We start from the raw sequence: 17,713 nt of genomic DNA on the forward strand, positions 1-17,713 counted from the left end.
AAAGCAAAGACCCACAGTGAAGGCTACTTTAAACAGCAAGGCTATCATTTAAAATTGAAGGAGGAATAAAAAGCTTTCCAGATAAGAAAAAGCTAAAGGAATTTATTAACACCAAACCAGTACTCCAACAAATGCCAAAGGACTTGTTTTAAGAAGAAAAAGTAAACGAGAAAGAAAGAAAACAGAGGAAAATAGTTTAGGGCATTAAATATATATCTATCAATCATCACCTCAAATGTAAATGACTTAAATACTCCAATCAAAATGCATATGTAGCTGAATGGATAAGAAAAAAAGACCCAACATATACTGTTTAAAGGAGACCCACTCAGAAAGAGATATAGACTAAAAATAAAGGATGAAAAAAGATATTTTATGCAAATGGAAGGCAAAAAAAGCTGAGTAGCAATACCTATATCTGACAGAAAGGACTGTATAACCAAGGCAGGAGTAAGAGACAAAGAAGGACACTACATAATAATAAAGGGACGATCCACAGGAGCATATAACCCTATGTAACCCTAGTAAACATTTATGCACCCAACATAGGAGCACCTCAATATGTAAAGCAAATCTTTGCACATCAAGAGATACCTTGAAATAAATAAAACTAAAAAAACAACAAAACAAAATCTGTGGGACACAGGGAAAGCAGTCCTAAGAGAGAAACTCACAGCATTACAGGCCAAACTCAACAAATAAACAACAAAAAGCCCAAATAAACACTCCAACTTTACACTTAAAGGAAATTTAAAATGAACAACAAAGCCGAGAGTGAGTAAAAGGAAGGAAATAATAAAGATCAGACAAGAAATAAACAAAATACAGTCTAAAAAAAAAACAGTATAAAATATCAATGAATTCAAAAGCTGGTTGTGTGAGAATATAACAAGATTGACAAAGCTTTAATCAGACTCACTAAGAAAAGAGAGAGAGGACACAAATAAATAAAATCAGAAGTGAAAGAGGAAAGCTAACAACTGACGCCAAAGAAATGCAAAAGATTATAAGAAAATATTATGAACAACTATATGTCAACAAATTGGACAACCCGGATGAAATGGATAAATTCCTAGAAACATACAATCTTCCAAAACTAAATCAGGAAGAATCAGAGAATCTGAATAGACAGATTTTACCTCATGAAATTGAAGCAGTAATCAAAAATCTTCCAACAAACAAAAGTCCTAGACCAGATGGCTTCACAGTAAATTTTTCCAAATATTCTGAAAAGAACTAACACCTTTCCTTTTCAAACTATTCAAAAAAATTCAAGAGGAGGGGAGGCTCACAAGCTCATTCTCTGAGGCCATCATTATCCTAATTCTAAAGCCAAATAAAGACACACAAAGAAAGAAAATTACAGGCCAATATCCCTGATGAACATACAAGCTAAAATCCTCAATAAAATATTAGCAAACCAAATACAGCAATACATCAAAAAGATCATACCACACGATCAAGTGTAGTTTATTCCAGGAATGCAAGGCTGGTACAATATTTGCAAATCAATGAATATGATTCATCATATAAACAAAACAAAGGATAAAAACCACATGCTCATATCAATAGAGGCAGAAAAGGCTTTTGGTAAAATCCAGCACCCATTTATGATAAAAACTCTCAGCAAAGTGGGAATAGAGGAAACATACCTAAACATAATAAAGGCAACAAATGACAAACCAACTCTCAACATCATATTCAGTGGGCAAAACCTACAACTGTTCCCCTTAAAATCAGGAACAGGACAGTGATGTATTCTTTCAACTCTCTTATTCAGCATAGTACTGGAACCCTAAAGATTCCGCCAAGAAAGTACTAGAACTGATCAATGAATTCAGCAAAGTAGCAGGGTAAAAAATTAATATCCAGAAATCAGTTGCATTTTTAGACATCAATAAGTATCAGAAAGGGAAATTAAGGAAAAAAAACCATTTACAAGTGCTTCAGAAAGGATAAAATATCTAGGAATAAATGAAGGATGTAAAAGACCTATGCTCAGAAAATTATAAGACACTGAAGTAAGAAATTGAAGAAGATACAAAAAAGTGTAAGCATATACCATGTTCATGGATAGAAAGAATTAACATTAAAATGTCCATAATAGCAGAGCAGTCTACACATTCAACATAATTCCAGTCAAGATACTAATTACATACTTCACAAAACTAGAACAAATATTTCATAAATTTATATGGAACAACCAAAGATCCTGCATAGCAACAGCAATCCTAAGAAAGAAGAAAAAAGTTGGGGGAATCATGCTACCTAACATCAAACTATACTATAAGCCATAGTAATCAAAACGGCCTGGTACTTGCATAGAACAATGGAACAGAATAAAGAGCCTAGATATAAACCCACACCTTTATAGTGAATTAATATTTGACAGAGGAAAGAAGCACATACAATGTGCTAAAAATAGTCTATTCAATAAATGGTGCTGGGAAAATTAGACAGATATGTGAAAAAAATGAAACCAGACCATCTTCTTACAATATACACAAGAATAAATTCAAAATGCATTGAAGACTTAAATGTTAGACTTAAAGCCATAAAAATTGTAAAAGAAAGCATATGTAGTAAAATCTTGAACATTGCTCATAGCAATATTTTTTTCTGATATATTTGCACAGGCAATGGAAACAAATAAAAATGGGACTACACTAAATGAAAAAGTTTTTACATAACAAAAAGAAAATCAACCAAATGAAAAGGGAACACACTAAATGGGAGAACATATTTGCTGATACTTCTGATAAGGGGTTAATACACAAAATTGATAGAGAACTTATAAAACACAACACCAAAAAAACAAACAATCAATTAAAAAATGGGGAAAGAGCCTGAACAGATATTTCTCCAAAGAGGACATAAAAATGGCCAATAGACTTATGAAAAGTTGCTTAGCATCACTAATCATCAGAGAAATGATAATTACAACCACAATGAGATATCACCTCATACCTGTCATAATGGCTATCATCAATAAATCAACAAAAACCAAGTGCTGGCAAGGATGTGGAGAAAGGGAAACAATTCTGCACTGTTGGTGGGAATGCAGATTAGTACAGGCACTGTGAAAAGCATTAGGGAGATACCTCAAGAATCAAAAATGGAACTGGCTTATGATCCAGAAATTTTATGTCTGGGATTTATCTGGACAAACTTGAAATACTAATTTGAAAGAAAATAATCAACCCTATGTTCATTGCAGCATTGTTTAAACTATCCCAGATAAGGAAGCAGCCTAAGTGTTCATCAGTAGATGAGTGGATAAAACAACTATGGGACATTTATACAATGGAATACTACTTGGCCATAAAAAGAAGAAAATTTTACCCTTGAGACATGGATAGAACTGGAGAACATTATGCTAAGTGAAATAAGGCAGTCAGAGAAAGACAAATACAATATGATTTAACTTGAGTGGAATCTAATGAACAAACTGACCTAATAAGTGAAATAGAGACAGACTCATAGATAGAAAGCAGCCTGACAGCCCTGGGGTGGGGGATGGTAGGTAGAGGAATTGAACAAAAAGAAGAACTCATGGACACAGACAACATTGTATTGATGGCATGGAAGGGAGTGTGGTGAATGGAGGTGGAAGAGGTTGTATATGGTAGTAGAAAAACACACAAAAAACTATTAAAAAGCAACAATAAATTTTATAAGAGAGAAAATATTGACTGAACTCATTTGAAGAGTAAATCTAAGGAGTGATTTATATCCACAGGAGAAATTCTAACTCTGGTGTTCCACCAATTTTTCTGTGACACTAAAGTAACTAGTTTTAGCTATGTTTGAATGTCAGTGGTATGTGAATGTAACATTCTATATTTTTGTAATAAAATCTTTAAATGATAGCAGTGTTTTTTTTCTTTTCCAATAATGTGGAGTGGTTTGTTGTAGATCAAGCCTTCCCTTGAGAATTAGAAATGCTGGACAATAGATAAAACCATCATTTTGAAAATGTTAGAGAACTACAAGGCCATCAAGGACTTTGAGGGGTCTAGATTCCTAGGAAAAGGTGCACTGGATAAATTTAAAAACCTCTTTAAATCTTCTAGGTCTGTAACCAAACTGGGGCTTGGCCATATGGTGCCTTAAAATGTGACCCAACAATTAGTGTTGACGGAAACAGGTTTTTAGTTACAGGATTCCAACCATGAGGAGGGGAGGGGTGCTGAGAGCACTCCTGATCAGAGCCCTCCTTCCCCCAAGACCCACCACTTTCCCTGCTTTCTAAAAGGCTATAAGCCAAAACCATACCCAGAATATCCCCATATCCGTATCTGTTCTTAAGCCAGCTGTACAAACAGGTTTCCACCCTCTCTGGAATGTGCACTTGTGGGTTTCAGAGTTGCCATCATCTCACAGCAGCTCTCTCCTTCAGGATCTGGGGTGTGTTGTTCTCAGCCTGCATGTGGTGGTTTAGGGAAACACGTGCTATGCTTCACTGGGTCATGGTGGAGTCCAGGGAGGCACACGTCCAAAGAGAGTGGCTTCTCCATATGTCCTTGAGAAAAGCAGAAGTCTGCAGCTCAGCATTCCTGGTCACAGTTCAGTTCAGCTCCAAGCATCTCCCATGAACCTGTGGTTGGTTAGGCAGGTCCCACACAGTTCCATCAGCTCTGCTGGGTCCTTGCACAGCTCCATCAGCTCTCTCTTTACACCCTTTTTCCCCCTGCATGGCTTCTTCCTTCTCTTTCAGGCCTCAGGGTGGAATGCCTCATGCCAGACCACGTGATCTCTTTCATTACTATCCCAGAAAGGCCACATGGCAGAGTCTGCTTCTTCCTTACTACCCCCAGGCCACATGGAGGAATCCCCTTCTCTTTCAGCCCACCCTTATTTTTAAATGCTCGGCTTGGAACTTCCTATGTGACCTCATATCCAGTCCTTCCTATGATGTGCTACTTTTGCCAGTTCCCCCATATCTTTTACCTTCTTTCAGCTGCCATCTTTAGTCAGGGAAGAGTTCTCAATGATGCAGGGGCATCCAGGTCCTGCCTCTTGTGCAGGCACTATATAAGCTCCCCCGGCTATGTCATGAGCCCTTGAATGCTCTGAAAGTCATGTACACCTTTTGCCAGGGGTGGCAGCACAGGTATTAACTTGCTGTGGTTATGCAAAGTATATTAAACGCTGTATCATCATCCACTCTTGCTTCCCCCAGTCAATGTTTGTGGGGAATATGCTCTATTTTTAGGGACCCCCACTCTATACCCTGATACTGGCTCTGTCTCCCTGATCTTCAGATTTATCATGGATATGAGCTCACCACCATTTTATCAATAAGCTTAGCTGATGCCTGAGCCTCTCACAAGGTAAATGGTAGTCTCTAGCACGGATTCAGTTGTACCTGATGTAGTATGAGCCACTGCAGTTATTGATGCAGATAGCGGCCCACAGTGTCTGCAGCGTTATGGATGAGATACGAGACAAATTCACATGGACTACTGAGTCCTGTGGAGGAAAAGGGATGGCATGGCTACCCTCTCAAGGGTAGGGTGCCTCAGAACAGCCTGGCAATTTTCTCAAGAGGAGAGCACCCCAATCATTCCCTTCACATGTTTTTATTGGTTTTTAAATTGCATAGGAATACATGTAAAGTTCATCAATCATTGTCAGACAGTAAGGATCTAACAATAGATAGCATACAAAGAACTACGAGGGCTTATTCAGAGTCAGGGTCTATTAGCTAAAGGGATACAAAACTTTGGGAAACAAACTCATTTCCTGCTTGGGCCCTTATCATTTAATTAAGAGCATTCTTAGCAAAGCAGGTTTCACAGGAGTTTATGTGTTCTTTCTCAGGCCTGATTACCCAGGGAATCTCCCTTTTCAGCACAGTGCTGCACTGCCCTCTGTCATTGTTTGAGGATTAAGTCAGGCAGAGAAGGCAAGATAGCCAAGAAATTAGGAGACTTCTCACAGGCAGAATGAGGACTCAGGCTTTGTCAAAGCCAAGGGGTGAGGGTCCATCACCCTCTTTTGCTGTAGCCCCCCAAATTCTTCCTTGGGGGCCTCTCATGTGATCATGCCTGTCTTAGATTGTTTCCCCCTTGGGGAATCTTGCCCATCATTGGCTAACCGACCAAGGATTGGAGGCCAGTTATGGATGAAGTAAAAGGAGCAAAAGCAGCACTCTTGCCAGGGAGATAAGCTTTGTCTCCTTAGTGGCTTATGGTCCAAAGGTTGCTCACTCAGCCTTAGCCATGGGGGGGTTACAGCTCCTGAAACCAGGCAGGGCAGCTCCCAACAGCTATGGCACCAGGCCCCACTGTAACCTTCAAGCATTTGATTTCTGTCACTTCTGGAGTTGGATGAAGGAGAATGCTATAGGGTGTGGGATGTTGTTAACCTAGCGGGTCTGAAGAGGCCAAATGAAAATCTGGAAACACATAGATGTTAATGTCTTGTAAGGTAAACAAGAGACAGACAGAGGGAGAGAGAGAGAGAGAGAGGGAGAGAAATGGACTTGGTGTTCTGCCTTTATTAGGGTTGAAATTATGGTACCCTAGGGTTGTTTGGGCTCACTCTTTATTGGTGAATTTAAACATAAGAGCCAAAATTAAACTGTAGGAAGGGAAAATCAGGGTCACTCAAAAGGTCAGTGATTGAGTCAACCAGGGCTTCCTAGGGCTGGAAGGGGAACTTTTGGGGTGGGGTAGCCTGGCTCTTCATCCAGTTGAGTAGCTGGCAACATGTTTATTCAAAAGGGATGTCTTTGAACTGAATGCATCAGCAATCAAAATCTTAATGTCAGGTACTTACATTGCAATAAAAAAAGCTAATTATTGGGCACTTAAACTACAATGATTCTCAAAATAGCCATAATAGGAACTGATGCTGGATATCTCAACAAAAGCAAATAAGCCACAAACATCAAAATGGCAACCAATGTCAGAGCTACAAAAAAATAACTGTGCTAGAATTCTACGCCCACTGAAAATGTCTTTCTGAAGTGAAAATGAAATAAAGGAAATTAAAAGAAGCTAGTTGTGGTTATGATAGAGGATGAAATGAGCATATATTGAAGACTTTTTACCCATAAGTATGTATTCATTTTTTCTTCACCATAACCTGATAGAAGAATATCCTCCATGTGTCTATTTTACCTAATAACAATAATGATCACTCAGAAACGATCAGTAAAAACATCACATAAGAGAACTGGGGGTAACAAACATGAGCACCACGAATCCAGATCAGGTCTGGGTTCGGAAGGCACCCAGCCTAGCCAGTCAGATTCCTGCAAGGCAGAGTCGGAGGGAAGGAAGCACAGCATCAGTCTCCCTCTCCCATGGCTGAACGTGCAGGGACGTCTCAGAGTGACTTGTTCTTTGGATGTGCCACGGATGGTCTGAAGTCCTCTGCTTTTTATTTTACAAATAAAAATATCAAGCCTGAGAGAGTAAGCAACTTGTCCAAGGTTTCACAGCTTGTTTTTCTGTCTCCAAAGCTTTTGTTTTCTGCACTATATTTTGTCAATGTAAGAAGTGTCCAAATCTGTTAGAATTTTTTTGTTTGAGCCGTGTGAAGAGCAGAACCTGAAGTCATGCTTAGAGCATGCGCAGTACAGTATGGCAGATGACACGTGCCATGGAGGGCAATATCGCCCTCTCAGAGAGTGAAGTAGAACAACATATGCCTGTTAGAGCTGATGTAAACGGGTGTCTATCGGAGCTGATGTGTATAACATGAGCCTCATGGGACTGCAGAAAACAACATGTGCTTTTCCAAACTGAGGAAAACATGTATACGAGAAATTGTGCAAAATCAACACGACTTTGTAACCAAAAGAAGCATAAAAGCAGAGGACTTCAGACTGTCAGTGACATTTCCAAAGAGCAAGTCACTTTGAGATGTCTGTCCTGCATGTTCAGCCATGGGAGAGGAAGACCGGCACCGTGCTTCCTTCCCTCTGACTCAGCCTTGCAGGACTCTGACTGGCTAGGCTGGGTGCCTCCTGAACCCGGACCTGATCTGGATTCTTGGGGCTCATGTTTGTTACCCCCAGTTCTCTTATGTGATGTTATTACTGATTATTTCTGAGTGACTATTATTGTTATTAGGTTAGTATAGATTTAGATTCAATCCGCATTAATAAAAGCTGGGTGAATAGCATAGTCACCTGTGTTGGCCCACTGTTATTTCTCGGTGCCGATGTCACCTGTAGGGTTGGTGGCTGTATAGACAGCGCTTTTGGTTCTTAAGGCTTGGGTCAGACAACACAAGTGGGGTCCAAATGCTGACTTATAGGAAAGACTCTATCGCAAAACATAAACTCAAGGTGAGCCAAATTTACAACAATTATTGGAAAGTAAAAATCTCAATGGATTGAGAAGCTCCAGAGAATGGCAGTTTTGTACCTCATTTCATACGTTAGAATCAAAAGGGAAGACTTAGGGAGGTTACCTGAAATCCATTGGTGATAGATTAGGAAGATGAGAAAAAGCTAAATGGGGAAATCTCTGGGATTGGATAAAAAGGTCAATAGATACCTCTTTTACCTAGGTGGGTTAATACAATGCAGTAGCAATGAGAGGTTCCTTGGTCTCCTACTCTGGTGCAGTGATTGTGCTCTAAGGGGTCTGGAAACAGGAAGTTACCTTGACATTCCAGAGATATGTTATCATAGATGCACAAAGACAATAGATAGGCTCAGTTAAAGTAAAGATTGACCTTTGTAAAGATCCACCGGCCTAGGACTTGACTACCTGCCATGACTTCCTTTTAGTTAAAAGGTTTTTAATTTCAGACCATCCTCTGTGGTTATTGTAGGTCTCTGAGATTATATGGCTGCCATGCAGGCCTCCCTCTGAGCTTGTCTGGTTTAGTATGTGGCCTGTTTTTCACCCATAATTTACTGTATTTTGCCATGTATAATGCACACCCATGTTTTTGTGCACATTATACATGGGATTATTATGCCCATGGCATGTAATCATTATACCTATGTAAAATGTGCATCCTTATTTTTCCCTCAAAATTTGGGGGAAAAAGTGTGCATAGTATGTGGCAAAATATGGGGTATATTATGTCTCATAGTTTGCTTCAGAGTTCACAAAGTTCCTTGTCAGACAATATTTCCTTTGAATAACCTAGATGTTGAATATAATCATGTAAACACACCCACAAAAGAATAATTGTTTTATGTAAGTCTGTCTCTGATTTTCAGATAATCCCTTGAGAATGCAACTTCTCAAGGTAACAGAGAAGTTAATAGAACTTCTCAATATTGAGCCTGGGAATACATACTGGAGCCGAAAAAGTTGAATGCAGCTGAAATAGGAAAGTAATCAATCTGATTCATTCAAAGTAAAATGTAGCTTTTTAAAATTTTAACTTTTCTACATCAAATCAGTCTGTTCTCTCCACACACATCTATCAAGGTTGGAAGAAAATCCAACTTTTATCTGGCAGAAAATTTAACTATTCATGGAGTAGGTGGGTGGGACCCATTTTCTATATTAGGATTCTGTAAAAAATACTGGGGCTTATTGGAAATCTGAGATGGACCTCTGAGTTTCGCTTTCATTGTCACTGTCAAAATGTTCATTGTCCAGATGAAGCTGCATATGCCACACTGAACCTCACAGCCGCTGGACCACACAGGCATCCCCATGTGAGAGCTGGGCAGCCCTAGCACTTGTGGACTCTTTCCCACCACTCCCCTCCCTGGAGTCCAGCCACTCCACTCTTTTCCAACCTTGACCTTTTCTGACAGCTCCACTCCTAAACTCCATTCTGGGGTTTTGAAACAAAACCTTTAACTTTCTTTTTTAAGCTTTTATATACTGTTTTAAATTTTGTTTTTCAATTAAGGTTTACATTTAATATTATTTTGTATTAGTTTCAGGTATAAAGCATACTGCTTAGATAATCATATACAAAGCGTTTCCCTGGATATTTCCAGTACCCATCTGACACCATACATACTTATGACAATATTATTGACTATATCCCCTATGGTATACTTTCCACCCCCTTGACTATTTCTAACTACCAATTAGTACTTTTTAATTCCCTTCACCTTTTCATCCAGCCCTCCTACACTATCCACCCCCCTCACCCTGTTCTGAGTCTGTTTCTATTTTGTTTGTTTGTTTTGTTTTTTAGATTCCACATATAAGTAAAAACAGATGGTATTTTTTCTTTCTTTGATTTATTTCCCTAAGCATAATAGGTTGACCCATACTGTGGCAAATGGTAATATTTTGTTCTTTTTTATGATCAAGTAGTATTCCATCATGTGCCATAGCTTCATTTTATCCACTCACCTATTGATGGGCACTTGGGCTGCTTCCATAGCTCAGCTATTGTAAATAATATGGCAATCAACATAGGGGTGGTTATGTTCATTCAAATTAGTGTTTTGGGATTCTTTGGATATATACACAGAAGTGGATTCACTGGGTCATAAGTCAGTTCCATTTTTAATTTTTTGAGGAAACTCCACACTGTTTTCCACAGTGGCTGCACCAGTCTGCGTTCCCACCAACGGTGCACAAGGTTTTCTTTTTCCCTTTTCTCCACCTCTTCGCCAACACTTGTTGTTTGTTGATTTATTGATAATAGCCATTCTAACAAAAGCCTTTAATTTTTTCCTAGAAAAAGTAAAGCTTGGGCTTTCAACATCCAAAACCTGGCCAACACTCTTAAAAACAGGAAAAAAAAATGTTTCAGAGCTCATATCTAAGAAACATGCGTGCGCACGCACACACACACACACACACACACACACACAGAGTTACAGGAATGCTGTTAGAAGAACCTGAGGGATTTATTACCAAAATACTTTGGGCAGCACCCTGGGAACATCTTAAAACTGTCTGGGACACAGCTTAAACAGGCATATATGGGTATGAGCATGGAAATTTCCAGCAAATAGGTTGGGGGTGCTCTTGCTGAGGCAGAACTTGAACTTTATCTTACAGTCACAGGCTTGTGTGGCTGGGTTTTCCCCAAGGACCAAGATCAATCTTTTAAAAGCTGTGATTGGGGAAATGAGGACCCCTGTGCTTGGGATGGGAATGGTACTTGGGTGGGGCAGGTCATCAGCACCGGAGACAGGTTAGTGGCAGGGGTGCTGGATACAGAACAGCTATGTGGATGTGCATGCAAGCACATGGAGAAGAAGAAGGTGGTGGACTCCCCTCTGCTCTGGAATGGCACATGGCCTGAGTGGTGGTGCAAGAAGGTCCTAGAAAAGGGGGGCGGGTAGCACTGAAATAATTCCTTAGGAGTCACTCATGCTCTTAGTTGGTTTTCTCAGGGTTGGTGTGGTCTGAGAAATAAGGCTGGTGTGTATTGGGGTTAATGCTAATATAACAGGTTTAAAAATTACAGTTATTACACCAGTGAGTGAACCTCACCAATGTTTCACTATTGTGCTAAGTGCTTTATATTCATCAAGTCAGCTACCACCCTGAAAGGAAGTGCTATTAGCCCAACTTTACAGGTGGAATAACTGGGGCAAGGATGCCTTCGAGTAGTTAGTAAATAGCAGAACAGGGATTCAAATCCAAGTCTAAACCCAAACTCTTTGTGTTACTATTATTCCTTATTCATTCTTAAGAACAAAGCCAATGCTATTCCTCCCTTCTTCTTACCGAAGCAGAATGCACTAGAGACTGTAGGCCCTGGAACTGATGTTAGAGGTGGTGGATTTAAATGTTCAAGGACCAGTTGGCAGAGAATGCTAATCTTATGTGAGCTGGGAAATAAAGAGGTAATTTACTGCCAGCAGTGGATTTGTATTTTAAGAAAATTAAAAATTAAAAATTATTAAACTGCCTGCATACCTATTTGGATATTAGGCAGAAATTTATGTTTGCTGTATGGGTGTAGTAGCAACAAATTTTCAGCATTCTTAAACAAATGAAATGTGACTCCTCTTTGTTTCAGGCAATTAGATCTGATCTCTTGCCTCATCTTTAAAAACAAAAAGAAAAGTTTTAGTAATTATAAAATATAAGCATTCTATAAAGGTACTTAAAACCATTGAATTGTACACTTTAAACAAATGTCTTATATAAATTGTATCTCACTTTATTTTTAACAATAAATTGTTAAAAATTTAACAATTGTGAAGTATACTTTCAGATCGAAGTTATTTATATCTCTATATAGCTTCTTCAGTCATATAGTACATACATGCATTGACTTCGGTCATAATTAATTATGTTTGTACTTACATTACTTTTGAATTTCCTTTTTTCCAGTCATGTATTTGTGTTGTTAATGGTTGTACAGATTATTTCATGTCACTTGTCGTTGCTCAATCAGCCATTCTGCAGCTGTTGCACAGGTAGATTGTTTTCAGGGCTTTGCTCTTACAAATGCCACTGTTTTACAAAGGTATTTATGTCAATCTTAGACTCATTAAGATAAGTTCCCAATAGTGAGAGGGGGGAAGCTACATCTCTTTTTAGGTTCTTGTTATATATTGCTTGAAAGTGCATCAGTTTTCATGCCACTGACATCTTGGAGATCACAAATATCTTGCTGGTTTTTCCAGCCTCTTCCTTGGTTGATGTGGTTAATACTCTATAATTTTGGAAGAGTTCAGCTAGTATTGCTTACTTTCCCCCCATTTACAAAGAAGTCTTCTGCAAGTAAATATTTTAAAGATAAAGTATTGCTAACTCTTGGTTAAGCTAAAATGACACACATGTTTATAAACTTTCTAGTATTTAAAAATAATAAAAAAATTAAATCCTTTACTTTTCTTTCTTACTCCCTCCACCCCCGTGTGTAGTACAGTTCCCTCTTTCTTTGTTGTGACAAAGATGTTTATAGCATGTGCAAGCAACTAAGACAATACTGAAGACTTTAAAAATATAAGCATCCCATTTTCCACATTGCATTAAACATTAGTACAAATGTCCATCAGTGTTTGTTATTTGGCTGTTACCTTCACTCTATGAATTTAAATAAGAATTAGTTTATTAAAAAAGTAGAATACATTTAAAAAGAGAGTGGGAAATTAATGTGACTTTTGCCTTCTGCACTGAGGAGTTTAAAATTAAGGCTCCAGAGTAAATTGTGGCAATGTAGACTTAAACAGTGTTTTATTCTTATCTTGAAATCTTCAAAGTACACAGTAGATGCTTAATAGGTTCTCGTTTTTATCCTTTTACTGTTCTGTGATGTTTCCCTTTATCATCTGTTGTCGATTAATCTCTCTGACAGACCACAGAGCACCATAAGATTTTACGGAGTGAGCAGAGAATAGGTGCTTCAGTTTATCTACATTTTGTGAACATAAACATACCGAACAAATAACACTGTACCCCGGGGACTGATAAATATCAGTTGTAAATAAATGGTAGCTCCAAATCTTACATAAACACTTACACAGCTTACTCTACTAAAAAGGACATAAAATTTACTTACTGAATTCTTATTTTGTTCTTATTCAGCTCTCAGGTTACTGCATAATTGATCTTCATGGTGCTTTAAAACAAAACAAAAAAATACCCCAAATATTTAAAAATATGCAGTCCATGCTATGGCTGCAGTGGCTCAGTTGGTTGGCACATCGTCGCATAACCAAAAAACTGCAGGTTCAATTCCCAGTGAGGGTGCATGTCTAGGCTGCGGCTTCCAACCTCGGTTCCGGGCCCATGTGATCCCTGGTCTGGGTGAGGGTAAAGGCTTCCAGTCCATGTCACTCTGCCACTGATGTTTCTCTCTCTACCATCTTTTCTCTCTCCAGAAGCAATGAAAAAACTGTTCTTGGTTGAGGATTTAAAAAATGCAGTCCTACTTACTACCTCAATTAGGAGTTGTCTGTGTCTCTGGGTCTCAGCAGGGCAGAGAAAAAGGTGGTAATCTGGAAAAACCTGGTGGGGCACATGGTTCTGATATCTCCTTCTGGTCTGTGAAGCCCAGAGGACATCCCCAGACCAGCCCGACCAGTTCTGCTTTCTGCTGTGGCTACTTGTTTGTCTTTATTATTGCCCCTTCCTTTCTTTAGGGAGCTTTTCTGCTGTTCATTTTTCAAGGACACACTTGCACAAGGAATCTTAAATCTTCTCTGTTATTTTCCTGAATGTCTTACTTAGCTCGTTCTAGGAGATAATATTTTACTTTCTAAGTGAGAGTCCGCTCAGACTGTCAGTGTCAGTCAGTGACAGCTGGGTCTCAGCTCATGCTTTACCAAGAGCACTGTGGACAGAAAAGGGGGCTCTGTAATAAATCTGGCTAATATAACCTCACAGGGTGATCTGATCATAAATTCCTAACTGGGCAGGTCATGTGGGTGGTCATCCCCCAGGCCTCTAAAGAGATTTATCTCTGCCTTAAGCATGCCCTGTCCATTGTTCTTATGCATCTAGGTGAACACACCTTTGAAACACCAGCGTAAACCTCCTTTTTTTGAACCCCACATAGGTGAAACCACCCTCAAGGGAGCATACAATCTTGTTAATTATCCCACTTTCATGTAATCTTTCTTCCATTCTCTCCTTAATTCCAAATGTATCAAAGAAACTGTAACACTGTCATTCTCTGGAGCATTTGAGATCTTGCTTCCCGGCATGTCATCAGTTTGGTTCAAATAAACTCATAAAAATCTCTACAGGTTTGGATGTTTCTCACTTTGACAGCATGGAGCAGTGAATCTGCTGCTGAAGGAAGGCTGTCAGCCTGCATGCGTCAGAGAGACAACCCAGAAAGAAAACATACCAATTCATAATGACCATTACATGAGTTACTATTTGTGAAACTGACACTGAGAGCCCAGCAGGCCTGCTGGGAGCAAGCAGAGAGGGCAGGAAACAGGAGGGGCTACCAGAGGAAGTTGTGAACCACTTGGGGCCCTGGTAAGGCAGTGGGCAGGGCCGTACTGCCCAGGTAACTGAGCTTATGCCTTTCAGACACTGTGCCCTGTCAGGGAGCATCATGCTCCTGAGGGCAGATTCCCTACCCGAAGGGCAATATAATGGCAGGAGGAAATGTTCCACTGAACATGTGCAAGGCTAGTAAAATAACTGGACAGGGGGGAAAGCCCTCCTACCCCCTTCTAATACTTGATTGGGGTGGAACCAGGGGAAGGCAGGCACATGTGCCATAGAGGTTAAAATGGCAGCAGGAGGAGGTGCTGGACCAAAAAGGCCTATCAGTCTAGCCTGGGAAAGAATGGATTGGTTGGGGTGGTGGACCCTCCCAGAATATGGAAATTTGGGAAGTTAGCTTCCCATTCTGAGAAAGCACATGGTCCATCCCATACCCAAAGCTTATATAAACCCAGGGCAACAAAGAAAGTTCTCTCTTGCTTGTGACTGCCACTTGGGACCTGCACCCAGTGTGCAGACTCAGTGTGGAGGCCCATGGCCTCCATGAAGGAGTCTCTCTCACAGACCTAGCAGAGCACTTGCCAGTGCCTTCATCAGCTCCACTGCCCAGGAGCACAGGAACTTGCTGCTAGAAGCTGCATGGGCAGTGGTGGTGGCGGCTCCACATGCAGCCTCCAGAAGGGAGCCAAAATCCAGAGAGCGGCTGGGAAAAGCTAAGCTACCTGGATGACTTCTTAGCTGCCTGGGGCGCCAAAGGACAGTACTCTGAAATGGAGCAGAAGTTCTGGGCACTGTCTTTGTTTTTGGTCTTGCTCGGGACAGTGGAGTTTTGTCTGTGTTTAGTGGAAGAGATGAGCCTGATGAGCCTGGAGATGAGGAGTCCCGCATCCTCTCAGGTTGTTGAACATTTGAATAAAAAACTCTTTCCTTTCTCACTAGCCTCTGCCTCTAGAGTTTGCCTTTTGATGGCAGCCAAATCCCACTTTGGTTCAACAACAAAATGATTAGAATAGTGGCTGCCAACATATGTTTAGTGAAAGTAAAACATATCAATTTAGGGAAGACAAATGGGGCTGCTAGGGTCTTAGTTACAAAGAGGCTTTATAGATACTACACTAGGTTAAATAATGCCCCCCCCCACTAAAATTGATGTCCACCCAGAACCTTATGTGATCTTATATGAAATAAGGGTCTTTGCAGATGTAATTAGAGTAAGGATTGAGATGAAATCATACCTGATTAGGGGAGGTCCTAAATCCCACGGGAACTTTAAGAGAGAGAAAAGGAGAAACACAGGGAGACAGGGGTGTGAAGGTGGAAGCAGAGACTGGAGCTATGCTTCAACGAGCCAAGGAATGCCAAGAATTGCTGGCAACCACCAGAAGGTAAGTGGTTGAGCTGCAAGCATGAAAATGATATTTCCCTCAGAGCCTCCAGGAAGAAGTAACCTTGCCAATTCCTTCATTTTGGACCTTTGGCCTACATAACTGTGAGAAAATAAATTTCTGTTGTTTTAAGCCACCCAGTTTGTAGTAGTTCATTGTGATGGCCCTAGAACAAATACAGATTTCTGGTGTAAGTCTAGACGAATTTTTTGCTAGGTCACAGAAGATTAGAGACAAGTTTTGCTCTGGAAGGGTAGGTTGAAACAGTATATTATTCTACTATCTATTATCCTTGTGACTTTAATCCAAAGAGACTTGTATATGCAAAGGATATCAATGCAGTGAACATATATACCAGTCTAATTATAGATGCATTTTGGGTTTTTGGCCAACCCATACATTTCTCTGAAAACTGAAACTACCATCTTCTTTTTTTAAATCCCTCACCCAAGAACATGTTCATTGCTTTGAGAGAGAGAGCAAAACATCAACTGTTGCCTCTTGTACTTGCCCCAAACAGGATCAAACCTACAACCTAAGCATGTGCTCTGACTGGGAATCAAACCTGTGACCTTTTGGTATATAGGATAATGCTCCAACCAACACAGCCACCCAGCTGGGGTGACTGAAAACTATAATACCTTCTTGAACCTTGACAGCAATATCTATAATGTGTAACCTTGTCTTCCTCCCATAGCCATAGCTGTTTGTACCCAGGAGCAAGGGACCCCTGAGTTTTTAGAGTAATTACCGTATTCTACCATGTATAATGTGTACTTTTTTGCCCCAATTTTTGAGGGGAAAATAAGGATGCATATTATACATGGGTATAATGATTACATACAATGGGTATAATAATAGGTATAATAATTCTGTGCATAATGCATGCAAAAACATGGGTGTGCATTATATATGGGAGCACATTATACATGGGAGCACATTATACATGGCAAAGAATGGTAAGTCCCAGAGTACTTTGGAATTGGGATCCAAAGCCTGATGTGATATAGTTTCACCTTTCTTTTTTCTTTTCAAAATTACTTTGTAAATAGTGTATGTAACTTCATCAGGAGGCACAAAAGGCCTGATGGTTTTTTTTTTCCTATTAAGAGTAGCCACTGATGATTATTGCCCAGTTTTTTAAAAAGATTGGCAAAATGCTAAATTTCACACTATTATTTTATAGATATTAAGTTATTAACTATTTGATTATTCCATAGTAGTTCATGTAGGAAAGACAGGTTAAGTCCTTGATTCTTTCCTTCACCAGTTTTCAGAGTTGTGAGTTAGCGCCTACTACTGGTCATTCTTCAAAGGGAACCATTGTTTTTATAAAGTATTATTTATTATAATTACCACATTGTAAGCATTTAATAATTATTATTAATGAGTATTTATTGCTAGATATTATATACTTAATATTTTACTCAAATTCAAGAATATTTGGTATGTTTCAACCATCGCAGTTATTTTTCTCCTTACAGTGGCCACCCTTATGCAAAAGAGGCCTCTTCC

This window comes from Phyllostomus hastatus, unplaced genomic scaffold (assembly GCF_019186645.2).
Source record: "Phyllostomus hastatus isolate PE091 unplaced genomic scaffold, TTU_PhHast_1.1 phas_contig_86, whole genome shotgun sequence".
In the NCBI taxonomy this organism is placed as follows: domain Eukaryota; kingdom Metazoa; phylum Chordata; class Mammalia; order Chiroptera; family Phyllostomidae; genus Phyllostomus; species Phyllostomus hastatus.